At 37.8% G+C, this 21,216-nt stretch overlaps 1 long non-coding RNA gene across 1 annotated transcript; it reads right to left on the bottom strand.

Annotated features, from left to right (window-relative positions):
- Positions 1 to 13,630: 13,630 nt before the first annotated feature.
- Positions 13,631 to 14,356, bottom strand: LOC148212192 (uncharacterized). The gene is made up of 3 exons (XR_015789910.1): positions 14,072 to 14,356; positions 13,781 to 13,968; positions 13,631 to 13,690 (listed from the first exon to the last, which is right to left on the bottom strand). It is a non-coding gene; the product is annotated as an uncharacterized LOC148212192 (long non-coding RNA).
- Positions 14,357 to 21,216: the final 6,860 nt, after the last annotated feature.

Below are 21,216 nucleotides of genomic sequence, written 5' to 3'. Positions count from 1 at the left end.
TTGGCCTTGCCTTTCTTAACAGCGGCAGCAGCGGAGTCAGGTTTAGACCCCTTACCAGTAGCCTTCTTCTTAAAAGTCTTACTTCCAGAAGAAGAGGGCGCAGACTTGGTTTCAGAGGACGAACCTTGGTTGAACCTCTTTGAGGTGGCAACATTTGCCTCCCCTTCTTTTCCCTCACTCTTCATAAGAGACTGGTAGGTCTACAGCTCGTTTAAGAGCATGGTAAGAGTGTACTCCAGCTTATTCATAACTGCATTGCTGTGAAATGGAAGGAAACTCTTCGGAAGAGATTCCAAAATGAAGCTGACCTCTCGTCTATGACAGTCCCGTTCGACTATGCCCCATTGAAGTGGACCATCAGGTTGAGAACGTGTTCTCGCACTGGGGAGCCCTTCTTCATGCGGGAGTTGTAGATGCAATTAAGGGCTTCATGTCGAGCCTGTGAGGACGGTTGTCCAAACATGCTCTGCAGCGAGTCCATGATCTCCTTAGCAGTGACCGTGTCCTCGTGCTTCTTAGCAAGCACATCAGATATGCTCTCCAAGATGTAGACCTTGGCCTTGTCATTGGCCTTAATCCACCTGTCATAAACGTTGTGCACCACCACAATGGCGTCAGGCGTATGAGCTTGAGGACAATCCTCTTGCAAGACGAACCTAAGATCATCTATCACGAGAATAGTGTTTAGATCCAATTTTCATTGTTTGTAATTCTCGCCGTTAAGTTTTTGAGCAGCTAGAAGTGCAATAATGGAAGTAGACATGCTGAAAGTAAAAACAAAGCTATCTTAGTTTCATGCATTAGCCTTTAAACCCAATCAAATTTTAGTAAAAGTAATTAAGCACTCTAACAAAATTGTTTTCCAATGATGCTTCAGTGATTTAGAGCAACAACTACTATAAGGTAGACAGGTACTCTTTCATTAAATTGAGATGTTCTCAACTAAATTTTACACCAGAAGAACTCTTATTCCTATAAACTTTAGTCATCGTTTATTTGATCAGGAAATTGATACCTAACTTAACAACTCCTCGTAAGTGTGACCCATCATTTTTGGACCTCAGAGATCCGCCCCAATAATCCTGTCATAGGGAAGGAAAATATTGGAGCAAAACCTAAGAGACTCTTATCCATTTCTAGAGTTTGCCTTGGTTTTGATTCCATACAATGAACCCTCCATAGGGATGGTCGCTCCAGGACGACACGCAGGTCATGTATGAAACCTCACGGTGCAAACCAATGGCGAAGACCGTAGGATGTGTTGTTACACATCCTTCTCCCATTTACTATGAATACTATCTCCATTCACCTCGATATTGAACCATGCAAAAACCTTCTGTAGGGAGGCCGCGCCTAGGGTGACACGAGGCCGAGCATGGAACTCACAGTGTGAATTTAAAGGAGAACGAGAGAGAGAGAAAAGTATGTTATATATACTTTGTATATCAAATATATACGCTGTATATTACATATTCTCTTTTGCTCCCACTTAGTATTCTAAGACTAGGGTATATTACTTAGATAAATCCTGGCTAAGTGAAATTAACTAAGTGAATTTTTAGTCAGTCCAATATAACTATTATATTGGTAGTTGTACATAAATGTTTTAGTTCATTAAACATTTTAATAAACCAACGACATTAATACATGTATATAAAATATTGACTAATTCAACCACCAGGTCGGTTCCCAGGTGGAGGTGTTCCCTTACGGTCAGCTTAAGTACCTCAACCTAGATAGAACCTTCCTTAGACAGGGTTCCCTTATAGGCAATATTTTATATTCAGTCTTTTATCATTTCATTTTAAACCTAGTTAAAACAAAATAAAAGACTACCCCTAATCATATTAGAAGATATAACCTAAGGTCTAATTAATTTTAAACCCCTTTAAAATTAATTGACTTAGACCCTATGTTTGCATGCAATTCTTTATTATAGATTTAATTTCTATCTACCACATTTTATAACTCTTATAAAATTTAAGAAATTAAAACTATAATCATGAATTGTAAGCCTACATTAATATAACAATTATATTAACCAAAGTAATGTCATGCTCAATGTAACTTTATTTTCATCTAATTAATACAACACTTATATTAATTATGAAAATAAAACATGCATACATACATTATAACATTTACAACTATATGATGCATAATCATACATACATACTATATGTCAAACATACATATTATGCATGTATCCTATGGTGGGATTTTAAAACTATATGGCATACAATATGCAATATGCTTTTAATTAAAATATACATTCATAATGCATAAAATGATTAAATAGCAAAGTTGGACCAGTTTTTGGCACCCTAAGAAAGCAAAATAATACAAAAAAAAAAAGAAAACGACTGCAACCGCCCTCGAACTGCGAATCGGAGCCACGGAAGCACGCCGAAAAACACCCAGGACAGCGCCTCGGCACCTAAGGGCAGCGCCACGGTGCTGCTGCAGCAAAATGCCGCAGCAGCAGCGCTGCAGTGCCAAGCCACGGCGCCATGGCGCTGCACAGCGCTACAGCACTACAGTGCAACACCATGGCGCTGTGTGCTGTCCCCGCAACGCCATGACACTGTCTGCGCGGTTTGCTTCGTCTTCTTCGCTGTTTTCTGCAACATTTTGCCCAATCCGACGCCACGAATGACTTTCGAGCGACCCGGACTTACAGAATCAATACAGAAACTCAATGCCCAAAACATCGGGCCCTTACATGATGAAATCGAGAAGGAAAAAACTATCTAAATGCCAAAAATCGGGAAATTTCCAACCCGCAAACCATATTTCGAAAATAGGAAAACACGCACCATGAACACCGATTTTGCTCCCAAAAAATCAGAACATCAATGCAGCTGTGATACCAATTGAAGGGATGTGAATCCCGGAGCGGAAGCGGACCTTCGTTCATGATTTTTGAGAAACAAAATCAAAGGTGTGAAGAAGTAAATACTGGGGAAAATCTTTACCTTTGAAGAACTTTTCTACAACGAATTCCACCCGAACACAACCTGTAACGCCCCGCGTTCTCTGACTCGTCTTTTTAGAGATAAATAGTGTCTTTGGATTTTTTTCCCTAAGCTGATAACCTTAATTCTTGGATTTTATAATTTTGAAATTCTAATTTTTGGCTAAAGTAGAATTAAGTTTAATTTCATTGGATTGAGATAATTTAAGTTCTCGACCTGTGTAGGAGATTTTTAGTTAAATCTTAAATTCAGGGGTTTTAGGATTTTTCTTCATAAATTCTACTTTCCTTTGAATTATTACACTTGGGTTATAGAGTTTCAGTTAACTATTTTATTTTTTATTGTTGTGGATTTTATTTGATTTCTAGAGTGTAATTTTGGGGCTTATGGTTTGGACCATTGTGGTTTTAGTTGGGCCTCCTTTAAGAAGAAGAAATTCAAACAAAAATAAAAAATAAAAAATAAATAAAAGAAAAAAGAAAAAAAGAAACCCTAACGACATCTTGTTCTCTTTTTCCCCTTGCCAGCCGCCCCCCCCCCCCCAATTTCTTCTTCCTCTTCTTCCCCAAACCAGCCGTCGGACCCTTTCTTCTCCGGCGAAGCAGAACGCGGCGGCGGCTGACATCGAGCAGCGGCCCTCCGTGCAGCTCTCCGGTGAGCGACAACGACGCAAACGAACTCCACCAGCGTTCCTCGAACCAACAGCGACGACGTTTCCTCGAACAGCAGTGGCGGCTCTCAATCCCGAACGGCGGCGCGACTTGGAACTTCTTCGGCAGTCGTTGACGGCAACAGGGGGCGCCTCCAGCCCTTTTCCGGCGTCTCACACGAGTCTGGAACCCAAACTCGGGGCGGTTCCGGTTTACTGCAGTGGTTGTGCCGTTTCTGCGGCGTTCCGACGGCGGCCCGTGGCCGTGCGCGCTCCGACGACCACCCACAGCCCCGATCTGTGGCCTTTGCTTCCCCTCGACGACTTTAAACACTTACCCACACCTGTCCGGAGTTCGATTCGCGGTACCGACCCCTATTTAGACTCAAGCCAGCATTACCCATCGCTTTTGACATCGGAACAGCAAGCATAAGGACATTCGAACTCAGTTTTGGATGCCCGAACCTCCCGGCGTCAACCCAGAGGTTTTATGGTGAGATAGTAGGTAACAGATCATCTAAACTCACTTTCGATGCAAACTAAGTGTTTCTAACATGAATTCTAATCAAGTTTGGTTTGCTTTTGGATTTAGGAACCCTTCGGTGAACTTGGTAGCGCATTAGAACTTTGTTGTAAGTAGTTTCTTACTGGAGGGGTTGGTTGTTGTGTGCTGATATGATATGGTTGTTTGCTCGTGTGCCCATGTGTGATATTTGCATGTTGCTTGTCGTTGTTATCATTTAGTAAACGTTATTGTTGATAAAACTGTTAATATATCTTGGGAAAATTATGTGGTTGTGTGAATAAATTATAGCCAAGTAATCTTGGATGACTATGATTGAATAGTTGTTATGTTCTAATTGGTTTTCATGATGAAATATGTATACTGGTACTATAATCTGTTGTTTCGAAAGCATATTGAATATTTATGAGAAGTCGGTTGTGTTTGAGGTATGCTGGGTATCTATCAATTATATTTTTGTTAAGTTGTTGGTTGTGCTTTTTTTGTGAACGAAGCCTGTTGGAGCTGTTGGATCATGCGAGACTATTTTAAATTGATTGGTTTTTATATATGATCATTTTGGGGTATCGCATGTGGGACTGTTATGAGATTGTTGATGCATGAGGCATGGGCTAGTAGCAAGTAGGACTCTTGTGAGAGTTTTGAGACATAATAAAGTAAGTAGCACAGGGGCGGGTGTGTGCGTTGATGTGTGTGAATAGAAATTGTTCTTGCTGATTTTACATTATAAACATGTTTCTCTTATTATTTTAATTGTTGGACAGGTTTGTGAGGTCGATGTTGTTATTGTAACTTGCGGTTATTTTATATATTGGATATGTATATGACTGGTATTCAGGTTTGTTGTCTACAACTTTAGGAAGTTACTGATATTGTATGGGTTGTTGGAAGTGATTAGGATTTGTTATGTTGTGAAAAACATGTTATGTGAAGAATGTCATAGGGTTGTTTATTGAAGCTTTGTGTGCTATGCTGTGAGCGGATTGGTTGTTGTCAAACTTTGTGTCATTGAGACCCGTGATGCATTGAAATCTTACTAGTGGTTGTGTTGTTGTTGGGCTTTGTGGTGGTTGGTTTTATTAGAGAAGTAGTACTGAAATCCTAGTTGGAGGGTAGAAATGATAGGTGGAGTTATGAAAGTTACGAAGTGAATGGGTGAGTGTCAGGGCCTCGGGTATAAATGGTCGAGGGCTGATACGTCACTAATTGGGTATCGAGGCCTCGGGTATAAATGGTCGGGGGTCGATGCGAGGAGTCTTTCGAAAGGAGAACTATTGGGGCCTTGGGTATAAATGGTCAAAGGCCAATAGATTGTAAGACATCGAGGCCTCGGGTATAAATGGTCGAGGGTCGATGTAGAGTTCAAGGCCTCGGGTATAAATGGTCGAGGGTCGATGTTGCAGGGTCGGGGCTCTGGGTATAAATGGTCAGGGGCCGACTCTATTTGAAGGAGATAGCTGTGGAAGGGTATGATAACTGAGATAAGCTTAGAGGTACTGGTAATGTTAGGGAGACTAGAGGTTGGTGGTTAATGTGTTACTGGTTGTGGTTGTCACCGAAGTTTATAGAATGTGTCTATGTTTGAATGCATAATGTGATGAAAAGCATGACTGTGAATGTTTCATGATTTGGTTGAGCATAATGTGTGTGTGTTGATTCTTTAATAAGCATGACACGTTGTTCCTTGATAAATATGTTGTTTGTGCGTGACCCTTCAAATAAGGGCTGCTTACTGAGTACTGTGGTTGTACTCATCCCTCTTTTTCCCCTCCAGTTCGCAGGTATCGAGCTAGCTCTTGGGATGGTGATGGCGAGAAGGAGGCTTGATCGGAAAGACCATTAGCTATGCTGTGTGCAATTAATTTCTTTTAGTTAGGATAGTTGTGGCCATTTAATGTTGTAGTTGAATTGGTAATGGGTGGTTTTGTTTAGTTTTATTGTCTAAAGGATGTCGTAAGGTTGCCGATTCATTGTTCTTTTAGAGCATTAATTTTGTTAGCCTCTTGAACTACGGGATTGTAATCCACTTAGAATATTTATGAATACATTTGTTTAAGTTGATCGTACTTGAATTACCTTTTGCTTCATTGCCATTCGAGATGTTAATATTCATTTAGTGGATGGTTTATAGTTAGTAAGGTTTCCTTGAAGGGTTTGGTTAATGTGAAGTCGGTATTAAATGGTTTATCTGTATAGGATGTGAGTTTCTCTTAAAACATTAGTGTTGTTGTTCTAATTGTTCAAGCTCTTGTGAGTGTTAGAAATCAGAGTAGCGCAGCAGAAGCGTGGTAGTTTTATTGCTTAGTGTTGTTGTGAAGAAAATTCTCTTTTTTATGTGAAAATTTTAGATAGGCTTAGTAACAGTCCCTGTTTGGAAATGGTGAAATTCCTGGGGCGTTACACAACCAAACGATCTTTCGTACTATCCTCTTAGGTCTCGAGAACACGCTTGTGGGAGCGTTTCTTTCAAACGAGAGGGAGTATTGAGAGAGAGAGCTTGAGAGAGATTGGGAGGTCTCTATTCTTCTATGTTACAGAACAGTTCTGCAACAAAAATGAAAAAGAAAAATGACGTAGGGTAACTCCCCACGTCATATTAACTTCCCACTCCCCTGCAATTTTCCAGGGGAGTTTAAATATTAATAATATATATTTATAATTAATTAATTAATCATATTGATTAATAAATATTAGTTAACTATTAGTCTAATTAATAATTAATTACATATATATATATCAAATAATTAACACTTAATTATTTATGACATCATTTCTCTCGTATAACCTATAGTTCTAATGTACATCTTATGCACATTATTTTTAACCTATAGTATTAATATGAATCTTATTCATATTAATTTTATTTGAATCTCATTCAAATAATTTCTCTCATAATCTATAGTTTTAATTTAGAATTAACTATATATTATAATGTATCAATATACATATAATCCCTTAAGTAATTTGAACAGTTCAAATTCTTCCAAAAATGTGATCCTCGTTTTACCCGTTATGAGATAACAAGGGGACCTAATAGACCTACAGATTAGAAGCTCCAACGATACGAGATTAATCGGTCAAACTCATTGACCGAGTTAATCAACAGTCGTTAACTACGGGTCACTCTATTAAAGACCCGCAGTTGCACTCTTCTTACTGCAGAATGTTTTTGTGTCCATGAATATACGACCATTAATGACAAGTCAATCCTTCACGAGTGCTCGTAACTCAAGTTAGGTCAAATTGTCGTTTTACCCCTGAGTTACATCTTACTCCTTAAATACCACTGCTCCTCTAATTAACAACCCGATTATGGTCCGACCAATAACCGGAAGTCCCTCTCGAGCCAATGAGAGGGTGAGGCCCCTTGTTCAAGTTCCGGAGTCAGCATTTAAAAGAACACTCATCTACTCCCCTAAAGTCGGGGAGGAGTAAATTCCATCTTGTGAAGTTATGTTCCCAACTCCCCACTCGGTCTCGTCCCCAAAATGGTAGGAATGTTGAGTCGGCAACTTGGGCCACTCTCACCCATACAAATCAAAGGACGAGCCCTCACGAGTAGGAATCCATAACTCACTCAGGATTCAGAATGAGTTGCCTGGTCATCCTAAGAAATATCAATCTATTAGTTAACGGTGTTACATCTAAAGATTGGCTATTTCGCGGTCCGATCTTATACAAACTCATTGTATAGGATACCCCCACTCGCATGTCTCCACACGAACGACCTGGATCGAGTCGTCTGTAACCTTTACAGAGTGGGCTGTATCCATAGTGTTGCCAAGATAAGGTACCCCGTCTTATCCATATACTATAGACCCTTTAGGTTATTCACAGGACATTATCCATTCATATATCAGGGGTATATCAAATATATACCCAGTATATATACTGTCCCGATTACACGAAATAACCTTGGATGTTTAGTTTATTGGATTGTGGACAATGCAATGCTATGAATTCAACAACAAATTTATTGAATAAAACTTTATTGAATATACATTTGTTTTTATACAAAATATAAACTACGAGTTTAGGGCAACACACCCACCAGTAGTCACATGTGCTAGGACATCTAGCTGGCTTTAAGCTCCAGCATAAATGCTCTTCCAGTCACATTCCAGCAACACCCTCGCAGCTTCGGCCTCACTCAGCTTGTCCTCAACAAATTTTACAATTCCTACATAAAACCTCAACAATTAAGCATAATTCATTCCAATTGAGGAAATTGAGAATTCTAACAACACCGGAACCTAACTAAATGATTTATTCTATTTTCCACGACCTTTTAACAAGGATCCTCACGTTTCCACACAATTAATACCCAAATTAGACCACAAAATACTCTCTTATGGAGAGTTATTAGTGCTACAAACTCATAGCGTTATGCAATTCTCCGTGTGCGCCTCTTTTGTGGGATTGCGACAATACTATTATGTAGTGTGGCGGCGATAGTACCCTCTCTGCTAGAATGACCTTGCAGCATCCTCTTGTAGGAGCGAACAATTCATTCTGCAACGAAATTTTTATTTTCTAAGTAGTTTTGAAATCTTGGATTGATATCGAATTTCTATTTAGAACTAAATTGTGAATTAGGATTAGGAAAATACCTTTGTAGAATCCTCAATTTGATGCTCCACAAGATCTTCCTTACTATGACTCAAACAACGGACCAACGTTTGGTGGAAACATTATTGAAAGAAACGCGAGGGGAACTTTTTCCTCCAATGCTTAGAGAAAATTATAGTGAGAATTTTCTCATAGAAAAAAATGTTTCTTTGACTACCATAATGGTCCTCTTATGTTTAATCTTCTACCACAAGTCTCACTTTGAAGGTCTTCACTTTCTCACCTACCAAACTTTTTTCTTTTCCTTGATAGTTTTAATGTCATCGAGAAGATCTACAAGTTCCAAACAAAAGATAGAGTGTACGGGCTCTATCTTAAGATTCATGACGTTGACCTAATAGTCTTTGCCAATATCCCTCATTGCTATTATGAGGTTAATAAGCCTTCAATTTTTGTCATCTAATATGGCAACTTGAGCTTCCATTTAGCTCTTGCAATGGTTGAGTCATTTCACAACTTTCACACTATGATGAGACATATCTAATTCATGACCAGGATCCATTTGACTCTAAAATGTATTAAACAACTTTTGTTAATATTTTGGTGGTTTCACTTTAATCAGTTTATCAACACTATCTTACCTTATTCAAGGTTTGTGGTCTTTTATTTGGTTCTCCTTATAGAAAAGTGACATTTGTCATACAAATGTCTTATTCTTTTAAGAACCGTATAAAAGATCACTTTATGGCTCTTTAGTGATAAACCTACACTTAGGCATATCTTTGAATGTGTTCTTCTTTTTTCCGGTTTTGTCCTTAACAAGAATTCTTGACATTCCCAAAATTTACAAGTACTGTAAACTAAATTTACTGCTCTTTCATAACCCCAAAATTGTTCCTAAAACACTTTCGAAAGGAATCATGTTGATTATGCAATCCTCATTGCATATCTTAAATGAAGTCTAGTAATGAAGTGTAACTCATTAACGACGTGACCAAGTCTAACGAGGTCATGTTTCTCCTCTTGCAACATTGTTTAGCACAATTGCACTTCGTGCTAAGAGTTGGGAAATAATCCCAATTTCTATCAATCAATTATAGTACTAATGTACTACTCCACCATGATCTGATCATAGTATAGTGATAAACTTACCTAATTAGCTCTCAACTTTAGTCTTATACTACTTGAACATTTAAAGTGTTTTTATACTTATGTTGTATTAGATAAACATACTTATGTTTTAAATAATCATCTGAAAATATATAAAGTACACAAAACTTTGTTTTGCTTTATCATTCACCAAACTTGTTATGCCCGAGTAGAGAGGAGGGGTACATGGATGAACCGGTACGACATCTAAATGAGAGAGATCCTAAGACCATGGAAGCATGGTTAAGAAAATGCTTAAAAGAGTTGATAGTTACTACCTAATTAAAAAGGTGCACCTTCCTTTTCGATAACTCAATCGTAAGAACTCCAAAGTTAAGCGTGCTTTACTTGGAGCAATCTCTGGTTGGGTGTCCTCCTAGAGTAACTGAGAACTAGATGGTGGCATAGCCAAGTCGAAGGAGAATGTCAGAGCGATTAGGGCCAAATTTAGATTTCGAATCCTAAGCCTGGGATTTAGTGTATACTAAGACCTATTAGGGATTTAGTGAGCATATCTGTTGGATCGTCTGCGGTGGGAATTTTTTCCAACCTAATGGTGTCATTCATCACTATATCTCTCAAGTAATGATACTTGATGTCAATGTATTTGGTCTGTTTGTGGTATAAGGGATTCTTTGATAGAGCTATAGCACTTTGGCTATCACTGTAAATGATAGGTTTTTGTATTTCTCCTATGGACTTTAAAGTGGACTTTCAACTTACTGGGTTTCCAAAAATAGTAGTGGTCGATCTACTTTTGTCTAAATCTACTGCAAAATTAGCATCAACATATCCTTTTAGGCAATCTTAGCTTCCTAGTGAGGCCTTCCAGGATTACTCATGAAACGGATGACTATGCTCATTGCGTGAGCTATGTCCGGTGGAGTGCAAGTCATACTGTACATCAAGCATCCGGCAGCATTTGAATATAGTATTTGTTTAATTTCAGTTTCCTCCACTCTAGATTTTGGAGATTGAGCTTTGAATAACCTAAAATGTTGTGCAAGTGGTACAGCAACTAATCTTGCATCTTCTAGTTTGAAGGTCTTAACCATCTTATCAAGATACGGTGTTTTAATGAGTGTTAAAAATCTAGCCTCGATTTCTTTGGATTTGCATTCCCAGTATTTTTCTAGCTTGACAAAGGTCTTTCATGTCAAATTCCCCATTGATTTAAACCTTTAATTTGTCAATTTGTGATGTTTCTTGTGAGGATATTAACATATCATTGACATAGAGAAGTAGATAGATAGAAACTTCATCTGTTATACGTTTTACATATACACAACTATCAAATGAGCTTTGATAGAAACCACAACCATGATGAATGTATTAAACCTCTTGTACCATTGCCTTGGTTATTGTTTTAATCTATATAAGGATTTCTTCAATTTACAGCTAAGTGTTCTTCTCTTTCTTTAATGAAGCCCAATGGTTCATTCATGTATATTTCTTTTTCTAGTTCTCCATGTAGAAAAGCGGTAGTAACATCCATTTGGTCTAATTCCAAACCATAATGAACTACAAGTGACAGCAGTACACGAATAGGAGAGTCTGTTACTACGGGAGAGTAAACCTCATCATAGTCACATCATATTGTAGTGTAAATCCCTTTGCTACTAATCTTGCTTTGAATCTTGGCTTGTCACCTTCTTTCATAGGTGGTTTTATCTTGTAAATCCATTTGCAATCTACAAGTTTTTGCCCTTTAGGTCTTTCAGTCAAGTCCCAAGTTTCATTTTGTAAAGGGATGATAGTCCGTCCACTAACCATTGCCTGTTTCCATTTCTCATTGTTTTCTGAATTCATGGCTCATTAATTCTTCACTGTATAAAAATGAATATGCTCCATATTCTTAAAAATTGATGTTACTATTTGCTTCATCATATCTAATAGGTGGCCTGATTGTTCTTCGTGTCTATCTCTAGTCAATTGATAACTTGACAATCCAGTTTCTGTTTGAATGACTGATGATTGACTTGTTTCAATCATCATAATAGGTTGAGATGTTTCCGCAGACTCAGAATCTTGTTCTTGTTGAATATCATCATTGTAATGTTTAAATACTTGATTTTCAAGTTCAAATGAGTTCTGATGTGTAACTATAACGCCCCAAGACGTTATATACCATCCTAGGTAATGCTAAATAATCCACATGTCTAGCCTTAACTCTAAACACGAGATAACCAACTCCCTGGGAAATAATTTAAATAAAATAAAGCTTCGATTCCCACAATTCTACCAAAAATATCAATTTTATAAACTGTCAAAACTTCGCTCTCCGTGGGCAATTTCAAAAAAAAGACATCTCATGTCCGCCTCAGTGGCTAAAATTCTTAAATAAATAAAACAATCGTACACCTAAACTCCAACGACAACAGTGACGCGTTTAACAATAACATCCATAAAAAAAATAGTTCTAAAGAAAACAAAATCGCTCCTCGGGTCCACACCTAGCAATAAAATAAATCCTAACACTACTCGTACCAAACGACCCTTCCCTCTATCCTCACTAACTCGACTAGTGATCCCTCCTCGGTCAAGCCCCCTCCACGTCATCACCACGGTCGGCCCTGTTCACACCTGAAAACAAATAAGGATAAAAAGGGGGTGAGTACATAAGGTACTCCGTAAGTAGCCCTTCCTAACTAACACAAAAATCATGCTCACAGTCACGGCATATAAAATAAAACGATGGCAAGACAATTAAAGAGACAGCGAGAGATAAAAAAACAATAACTTGACATTTACATACAACAACCATGCGTCGGAACTACCAAGACTACAACCATATGATTCACTAGCCCTTGTCCCACAGTACTAAACCTCCCTCTACACCCCCCTGTGATACTCCCCGTTTAACTTCTCGAGGCATGACGGCTCTTGACATTTATTCCCAAGATACCGCCCCCCCTCCTTTTACAGTACTTGATGTTCGACCTTGCCATTTATTCCCAAGGCCTAGCACCACTACTTCGCAAGTACCACTCTACTTTAGTCCTTCAAGCCTAACTCCTCGAGTCGCATTGACCCTTGACATTTATCCCCAAGGCCTCAATACTCCTCTACAGAAACTTGATGTTCGGCCTTGCCATTTATTCCCAAGGCCTGAACTGTGCACCGATCCTTGCCGTTTATCCCCAAGGTACCGATGACTTCCCAGCGTATTGGTCCATGACATTTATCCCCAAGACCCCAATACTCATTTACAGAAATTTGACGTTCGGCCTTGTCATTTATTCCCAAGGCAACTACTCAAGGCTTTGAACCTCCAAGCGATTTATATGCATTTTCAGATCAGACCACCCATAGTTTAACGGACTGTCAACTCGTCCCTTCACCCTTCACCCTTCACCACTCCCACTAGCCCTCCCAAGACCACCTACAAGTATATTTCCCACATTCCAATTCACTGCACAGTTCACAAGCATGCTTTTCTTTGTAATAAACAAGTCACCACCCAACAGCTCACAACTAAAACAATATAAACTAATTATCAGTTTAACAACGCGAGCATTTCATTTACAACATGTTTGCAAAACGTCATGAGCCAGTTACTTTTAACCACAACAATTCAGAATCTACTAGTCACCTCCAACAATAAGAATAGAAAGCATGTTTCCACATAAGTGTTCAATAATAGAAAGACGGCAACAAAATCACTAAAAGTTCACAAATCAAAACTAACAATCCCTACATGCACAATTAAATTATTTTAACTAAAAATCAGCATCAAAACCATTCCGTTAACGCTAAATAACGCACGCACTCGCCCCCTGGTGCTACTTACCCAACCACGTCTTTAAGTTTGCATCGAACTCACACCTAAGCACAAAAAAGGGAAAAATACAGCAATATAAATATATTGTTCAACCTTCGAAAACAACTCTAAGAGGGTTCAAAGGGTCTCATTACCGCAAAACGACTTCGTGTAGGTGTGGGTAAATTAGATCTAGCTTGCAAAGGGGTGGGTAGCGTAAATCGAGCTTTGAACGGATGAAGATCATCGCCGGACACAACCCAAAACACTGATGTCCACGTTTTTTTACAGCAGCGAAAAACGCCCAAAACGACCTCCAACGGCTTCGATTTGATGTCCGTTACTACAAAACAATTTCGCTTAGGTGTGGGTATTCCAAATCGATTTTGTTTAGGTGTGGGTAATCCAAATCTAACTTCGAACAAAAGTGGGTCAAAGAAAATTACCAGGCTTCCCGGATCTAAGCTATTCGAGTCGTTGGAGTTTGTCGGATCGAGGGAAAACACCGCGAACAGCCACCACACGCCGCCGCCGCACCTGCTGCTGCCCGAGACCACGCGCCGCCGCCTGCTGCTGCCCGACGCCGCCTGCTACTGCCCGAGCCCGACGCTGCTACTGCCGTGCTGCTGTCCCGACGCCGCACCTGCTGCTCCGATGCCGCCGCTGTTCGTCGCGTCGCCTGAATGGAGCTGCTCGCCGGAGAAGAAGAATCCGAACGGGGGGTGGCCAGCGGCTTCAACAAGAGAGGGAAAGGGAGGAAGAAGAAGAGGAAAAAGAACAAGGGCTAGGGTTATTTGTTTTGAACTTTTAACTCCTTTGGGCTTGGGTTCTTTTCCTTTTGTTTAAGGTCCACTTATCCAACCCCTCCTTGTTAAAACAAGCCAATAATATAATTTCGTAATTGGCCCAATGGCCCAAAACAAGTGTCACATAACGGAATCCGTACTAAACCATAATTTAATAAATAACTACACGCGACTAACTCACCACTAATTCTGTAGCAATACACAATAACCGAGATGCCACACTTAAATTAAATAAAGATAACTGATGAATCAAATAAAATAAAATGAAATAAATAAATAAATAAAAATCTATTTTGTTATAAAAATTTCCCGGAACTCGAGGCAAGCTAACCTGAGTAACGCGGGGCGTTACAGTAACTTTTTCCTTTTGATAACTCATGCTTCCAGCTTTCTCCCAAACCTTACATCTCGGCTGATGATGCATCTAGATTCTCCATTTTTAAGAGGCCACAATTTATGTCCTTTTACCCCTTAGATAGTTGAGGAAAGTGCACTTTATTGATCTAGGGTCCAGATTATCTTGTTTAATATGTGCATATGCTGCACATCCAAAAGATGTGAGATATTGTAGATTTGGTGGCTTTCTAGTCCAAATTTCTTGGGAAGAATGCAGTTGAGAGACTTCTATTAATCAAGTAAGTTAATGTATTTAAGGCTTCTCCCCAAAATATCTTTGGTAATTTATCATTAGCTAACATACGTCTGACCTTTTTCATTATTGTTCTATTATATCTCTCGGCTAGCCCATTTTGCTGCAGAGTATATAGTAGTGGTCTATGTCTTTGAGTACCAAAATTTTTGCACATGTTCTCGAAGTCTTCACTTAGGAATTCAAGTTCGTTATCAGTTCGAATTACCTTCATTTTTCTCCCTATCTAGTTTTCCACTAGCACCTTCCACTGTTTAAACATTTCAAATACATCACTCTTGGCTTTTAAACTGAATACCCACAATTTTCGAGAACGATCATCTATAATACTAAAAAGGTAGCATGCTCCTCCTAGTGTTTGTACTCTTGCAGGTCCCCATCAATTTGAATGTACATAGTCTAATATTTCTATAGTTGAATGTTCAGTTCCGTTAAGCTTGACTCTTGTAGTTTTTCTCAAAGTGCAATGTTCACAAAATGGTAGATTAACTGACTTTATGCGACCCAACAAACTTTGTTTTAACGGTTCTACTAAACCTCTTTAACTGATGTATGTCATTCTTTTATGTCATAGTTGTGCCTGACTTGCTTTATTGTTTAAGGCTACAAACGATGAATGATTTGCTACATGATAAGCCTTGATTAAATGCTAAAATGTATAGGTTATCATGCTTAGTTGAAGGTTATTTAGGATGCATATAACTTAGGAAAAATGTGCATATTTTGTGATTAAGGACTTGGACTTTTAGTTATAGGTAAATGAAGACTAATTGATGTTAATATGTTTACTTTGTAACAAAAATGGAAAATTGATGATCATAATGCCTCAGGCGCATCGCACTCCTAGATTTCCCAGCTTACTAGAGGAATGCGCCAGCCACATTACTTTAAAAGATCTAGCTTCACAATGCTTCAGCCACATTCGATGCCCAGATTATCAAATCGGGAATAACCACTTTTGATCAAGTAATTGGTCCAAGATTTGGTCTCACTTCCTCAAATCTCTACAACCATAATTGGTTCTAACTTCCCATGAATTCCTCAACTTGTTACTTGCCCCAAGCCTATAAATTGGACCTCCCAATGATCATCTCAACACACTTCATTTTCCATGCTTTTGTTCTTCCTTTCCAATGATCATCTCAACACACTTCATTTTCCATGCTTTTGTTTATCCTTTCTACTTTGTTATCAAACTTTAGTTTTTGAGTTTTTGTTCTAGAATTTAAGTTTTGTTCTTCAATTAATTTTTCTACAGTTATTCTTTGTTTATTTTATTACAATTCTATTTGTTCTAATTTTGTACTTTCTTTCCAACTTTAATGAAAATACATTATTTTGTTATCTTCACTTGTTATTTCATTCCTTTTACTTCAATGAGTAGCTAAATTATTTCTTCAACCCTCCTACAAATGCTTTAGTTCTTATCATTATAAATTACATCTATTAGTGAGCACGGCGTATTACGCTCCTTTTGCTTATCTTGATTGATATAATTATTCCAATTGATTTTCTTGCTGGCCACTTGTTTAAATCACATTAGTTTGAATTTAATTCTGAAAAGGTTAGAGTCAAACGAATTTCATCAAGGTAAAACGGGAAGTTACTTAGAAATAATAACTAAAACAAGATCATAGGCATAGACTCTCTTACCTATTACACGTAAGTTGGAGTTTGATTTATTTAGGATTCTAGAGTTTCAAAGACATATGTAAATGCTAGCTAAACTTCTAAACAAACCAAAACAGTATGGAATATGAGTTGAACCAGTCTGCATAAATTGGCACATTTGGTAGGTGTAATTCATCTTTTTAGAACTAAATCTTAGTAGGGGTTGGCTTTTGACATCTATTTTTCATTTTCTTTTAAATTGTGTTTCCCAACAAATTCACCAATTTTTATCCCAAACCTGATTGCTCATTCAAGCGACTTACAAAAATCAATTTTAAAAGAAAACTAGTCCCTGTGGAGATGAACTTGGAGTATTTCCATATTATTACTTGTGACAGTGTGCCTTGCACTTACTCTCGAGCTATTAAGCAGAGGCGCAACACTACACTGCCATTTAACAAATATAGGCCATTTTTCAAGCTACCAATCAATTTTAGCAAAAGTCCTTTAAAGATTTTAAGAACTTCACCCTCTTACTTGTATTTATATCTAGCTTTATCTATAGTTCCCAATGATATCAAGTTTCGTTTAAGATCATGGACATACCTTACTAAAGATAGCACCTTTTATGTCCCATCATGAGTTTTAGCCTTATTGACCCAATACCTTGTATTGTACATTCCTGATTGTCTCGAGATCAACAAAGCAATGCTTGTGAAGGTCATGTGATATGAGCAACCCGAATCTAATATCCATTCTTTTGATGGATTTATGTCAGAAATCATTAGAACTTCTGCTGAATCATAGCCCTCGCGAATGTTTGCAGAGTTTGATTCATTTTTCTTTTTTTGGAGCTTGTTTTTGTCATGTAGTTTTGGACAATCTTTAATAACATACCCCATTTTATGACAGTAAAAGCAATCTAGTTCTTTATCTTTACCTTTTTGATCTTGATCTACTCTTGTCCTAAAACCTTTTCTGATTTTTTTTACCGATTTGTGATATTGTTCTTCCCCTTAGTGTTAATGCCTCTGTTTCTCTCTTTTGAGTTCTGATTTCAAGATCTTTAGAGCGTAGTGCATCGAGTATTAAACTTAAGGTCAGTGAGTCTCTGCTATATTTGATTGCCGACTTAATTTCTCTGTAACTTTTGGGTAATGAGTTCAAGAGTATGATAGATTGATTTTCGTCATCTAGCTTTTCACCAATATCAGCGAGAGTGATAACTCTCCAAAAGAGAGTCATTTGTGCAATAATTTTATATAAATTAGCTAAGGATAGCTACACTAACACTCATTCTACACTGATTTTGTGCAAATAATGTTTTACATTCATTAACATCTTTACCTTAGTAGACAATGCTGAGAGTTTTGAAGAATTGCCTAATTTTGAATGTTTTGTTGCAACATTGTTGATGCTGCAGCATCAGAAGCAAAAAGACATAAAAAGACAGAGTTGACAGTGACAACTTTTACCCGAGAAATTACTGCAGCAGTAAAACGAAAAAATACCTGTTATGCTGAGTTGGGGCCCACTTTATCAATGCAAATAGCTTTACAGGTTTATGCATGCTCAAAGTTCTCCAACTCATCCCCACTATCAATGCATATAGCTTTACAAGTTTCTGCCTCAATGGTGTGGCAAAATTAACTATCTGGCTAAGTTGTATTTCCAAATGCTTTAGAGCAACCCTGTTTTCTTCAATTGTGGCCTCCATCCTATCTGCTTTGGCCTCTATCTTATTCATCCTTTATGATTCTTTTGTAGAAAGATTTTTAATTCTACATTCCAAAATATATTCTCGCAATAAATCTTCAAGAGACGAATTTTCCTCACTCTAGTTGGGATAATTTTGGCTCCAAGTACCTTCATTGTCACCATACAAAGAATTTTCATATCTCATATAATGAGAATGATAATCATTAGGCACTTAACTTTCATAAAAACACCCATAATTGACATAAGAATTCTCATGGTCACAAGAGGGGTAAATTGAAGAATAAGAATTCAATGATAGTGGTGGCCCTTGGGTGGTCAAAGACTCCTCCTAAGGCCACTTGTAATTATAAAAAGACATGATTCACATACAAGCATATATCATTCAACCAAACACCTAGGAAAACAATACACAAAAATTAAAATTAAAAAATCAAGATACAGAAAGTATATACAAAAGAAAAAAAAAACTCTAAATTAAGACCAAGCAAGTTCTCCACGATATCAAGTGAAACTAAATAATTGACAATCCTCGGCAATGACCCCAAAACTTGTAGCAGAAAATTGCTTACCGCAAGTGTACGAGTCAAGTTTTAATGTAGATGGTAAGTGAATACCGATATCGTCCTCTAGATTGGGTTTCTAGCTTACTCAAGTACCACAAATACAATCACTCAATTTTATTTAGAGAATCGAAACTGAATCAAAGAAAATAAACACGCACTAATAAAGATAAAAAAAAATAGGGTGAAAGGTTCTAGGGAATTGATTTCACCTATTGAATCTATGAACCAACTACTTAATTACTCAAGATTGAACGAATTATTAATTCTATAGGCCAAAAACTCTCAAATCTCAACTGCCTCTCCCAAGCGCAAGCAAATTTTCCTTACCAATTAAGAAACCAATATCCCTATCTAGTTTTTATAACAAGTAAATGCTTTATTGAACAAGTCTTTTAACGACCTCTAAAGGACTTTTAAATCTCCCGATCTTAAAACCCCTTTAGTTATGCATCCCAGTTCTAACTCTAAATCACCTCTCCCGAGCGTAAGATTTCAAATCTAAAATCAATCAATCTATGGCCAGTAGATTAAAGGCATTAAGCATAGAGAAACATAATAGAATATTCATAAACATTCAATCAAGAAAAACTAAACAACCAATTCATAAATTTTAATGGCTACATCAATCCTTAAGATAAGAGGTTTAGTTTCTCATATTCAATGGAAAACAATAAAATCACAATGAGAAGTTCATAACAAAACTAGAAAAATCAAGGAAAAGGAGAAGAAATTAAGTTCGGCGTGTCAATCGTTCGTTCCTGAAGCGAGCTCCACGATCCCGAGCCTTGAAAATCTCTTTCCTAAGCTCTCTAGTGGTGTCCTTGCCATCTAAATTGGCCAAAAAGGTAAACTGCCAAAAAACCTCTCCCAAACTCCACCTTCTCGGTGGCTGCAAAACCCTATTTATTAAAAATCGTCGCAACGGGGCCATGGTGTTACACTATTTAGAAAACACGAAATTTAAACTTCGGAGTTTTTCGGCACTCTGGTATGATGTCGTGGCACTATCTCCTCGGGTCTTTGGGCTTGATTAAGTGTTGTAGTGTCTTCTATTCGCTCGGGCTATATTTTCCTCTCAATTTGATCAATTTATGTCTCATTTCCTCTCGATTACTCATTCCTGGAAAATATATCTTATGTGCGTAAATAATGTCATAAAGAAACGAAAACTAACAATTAACTCCAATATAAGTCTAATGAATTGTAGCTCACAAAGTACACTATCAAGAAAGGATATTTTCATAACTTTGGATGAATCTCTTCAAAATGAAGTGAAGACTGGTGACAACAAGAAGCTCGCATTCAATGGAAAATGAGATATTATCGTGAAGACAAAGAATGGAGCAAAAAGAATCACTGATGTGTAGTATGTTCCAGGACTCAAACACAATCTTTTAAATGTTGGGCAGCTTCTATTGAAGGGACATAATGTTGTCTTCAAAGATAGCATATGTAAGATCGAAGCCAAGAATGGAAGTCTCGTAACAAAGATACACATGACTCACAACAAAATGTTTCCAATCAAAATGTACCATGAGAAGCTTCTTTGTTTTTGAGACTTTAGTAAAGGACTCTTCATGGCTTTGACATTATCGATATGGGCACCTAAGTTTTGACACTTTGTCTAACATGTATCAACAATATATGGAGAGGAATGTCAAATATTAAAAGAGAAGATCAACTTTGTGAAGCATGTATCTTGGGAAAGCATCATCGAAATCCATTTCCAACAGGAGGTTCTTGGAGACCATCAAAACCTCTCGAGCTAGTCCATACAGACTTATGTGGACCCATGCGAACTACTACGCTTGGACGTAATCGTTATTTTCTCACATTTATTGATGACTATAGTTGGAAGACATGGATTTACCTGTTAAAAGAAAAAAGTTCTACTTTTGAGTATTTCAAAACATTCAAGGCAAGGGTGGAAAATGAAAGCAACTAGGGGTGTTCAAAAAACTCAACAACCCGACGAACCCAACCCATGGGTAGGATTAAACATTGGGTTGGGTCGGGTCTCGGGTTGACTCGCCCCGACCCGACATCCTATTTTTTTTAATATATACATATATATAATAATTATTAATCAAAACCTTATTTTTTAGGTTCAATCTCAGCCATCCATTTTCATTTAATCTCAACCATCCATTTCCATTTAGGGTTTCATATTCTTACTCTCTAGTTTCTAATCTCTTCCTCTCCTCCATTTACCCAACCAAATCCTCTCCTCCATTTTTATCCAT

Source organism: Momordica charantia (genome assembly GCF_013281855.1).
Source record: "Momordica charantia cultivar OHB3-1 chromosome 3 unlocalized genomic scaffold, Mcharantia_2.0 BLBB01000003.1, whole genome shotgun sequence".
Classification (NCBI taxonomy): Eukaryota; Viridiplantae; Streptophyta; class Magnoliopsida; order Cucurbitales; family Cucurbitaceae; genus Momordica; species Momordica charantia.
Note: the sequence above shows the minus strand (reverse complement) of the source record. Positions and strands in the feature narration are given on the sequence as shown.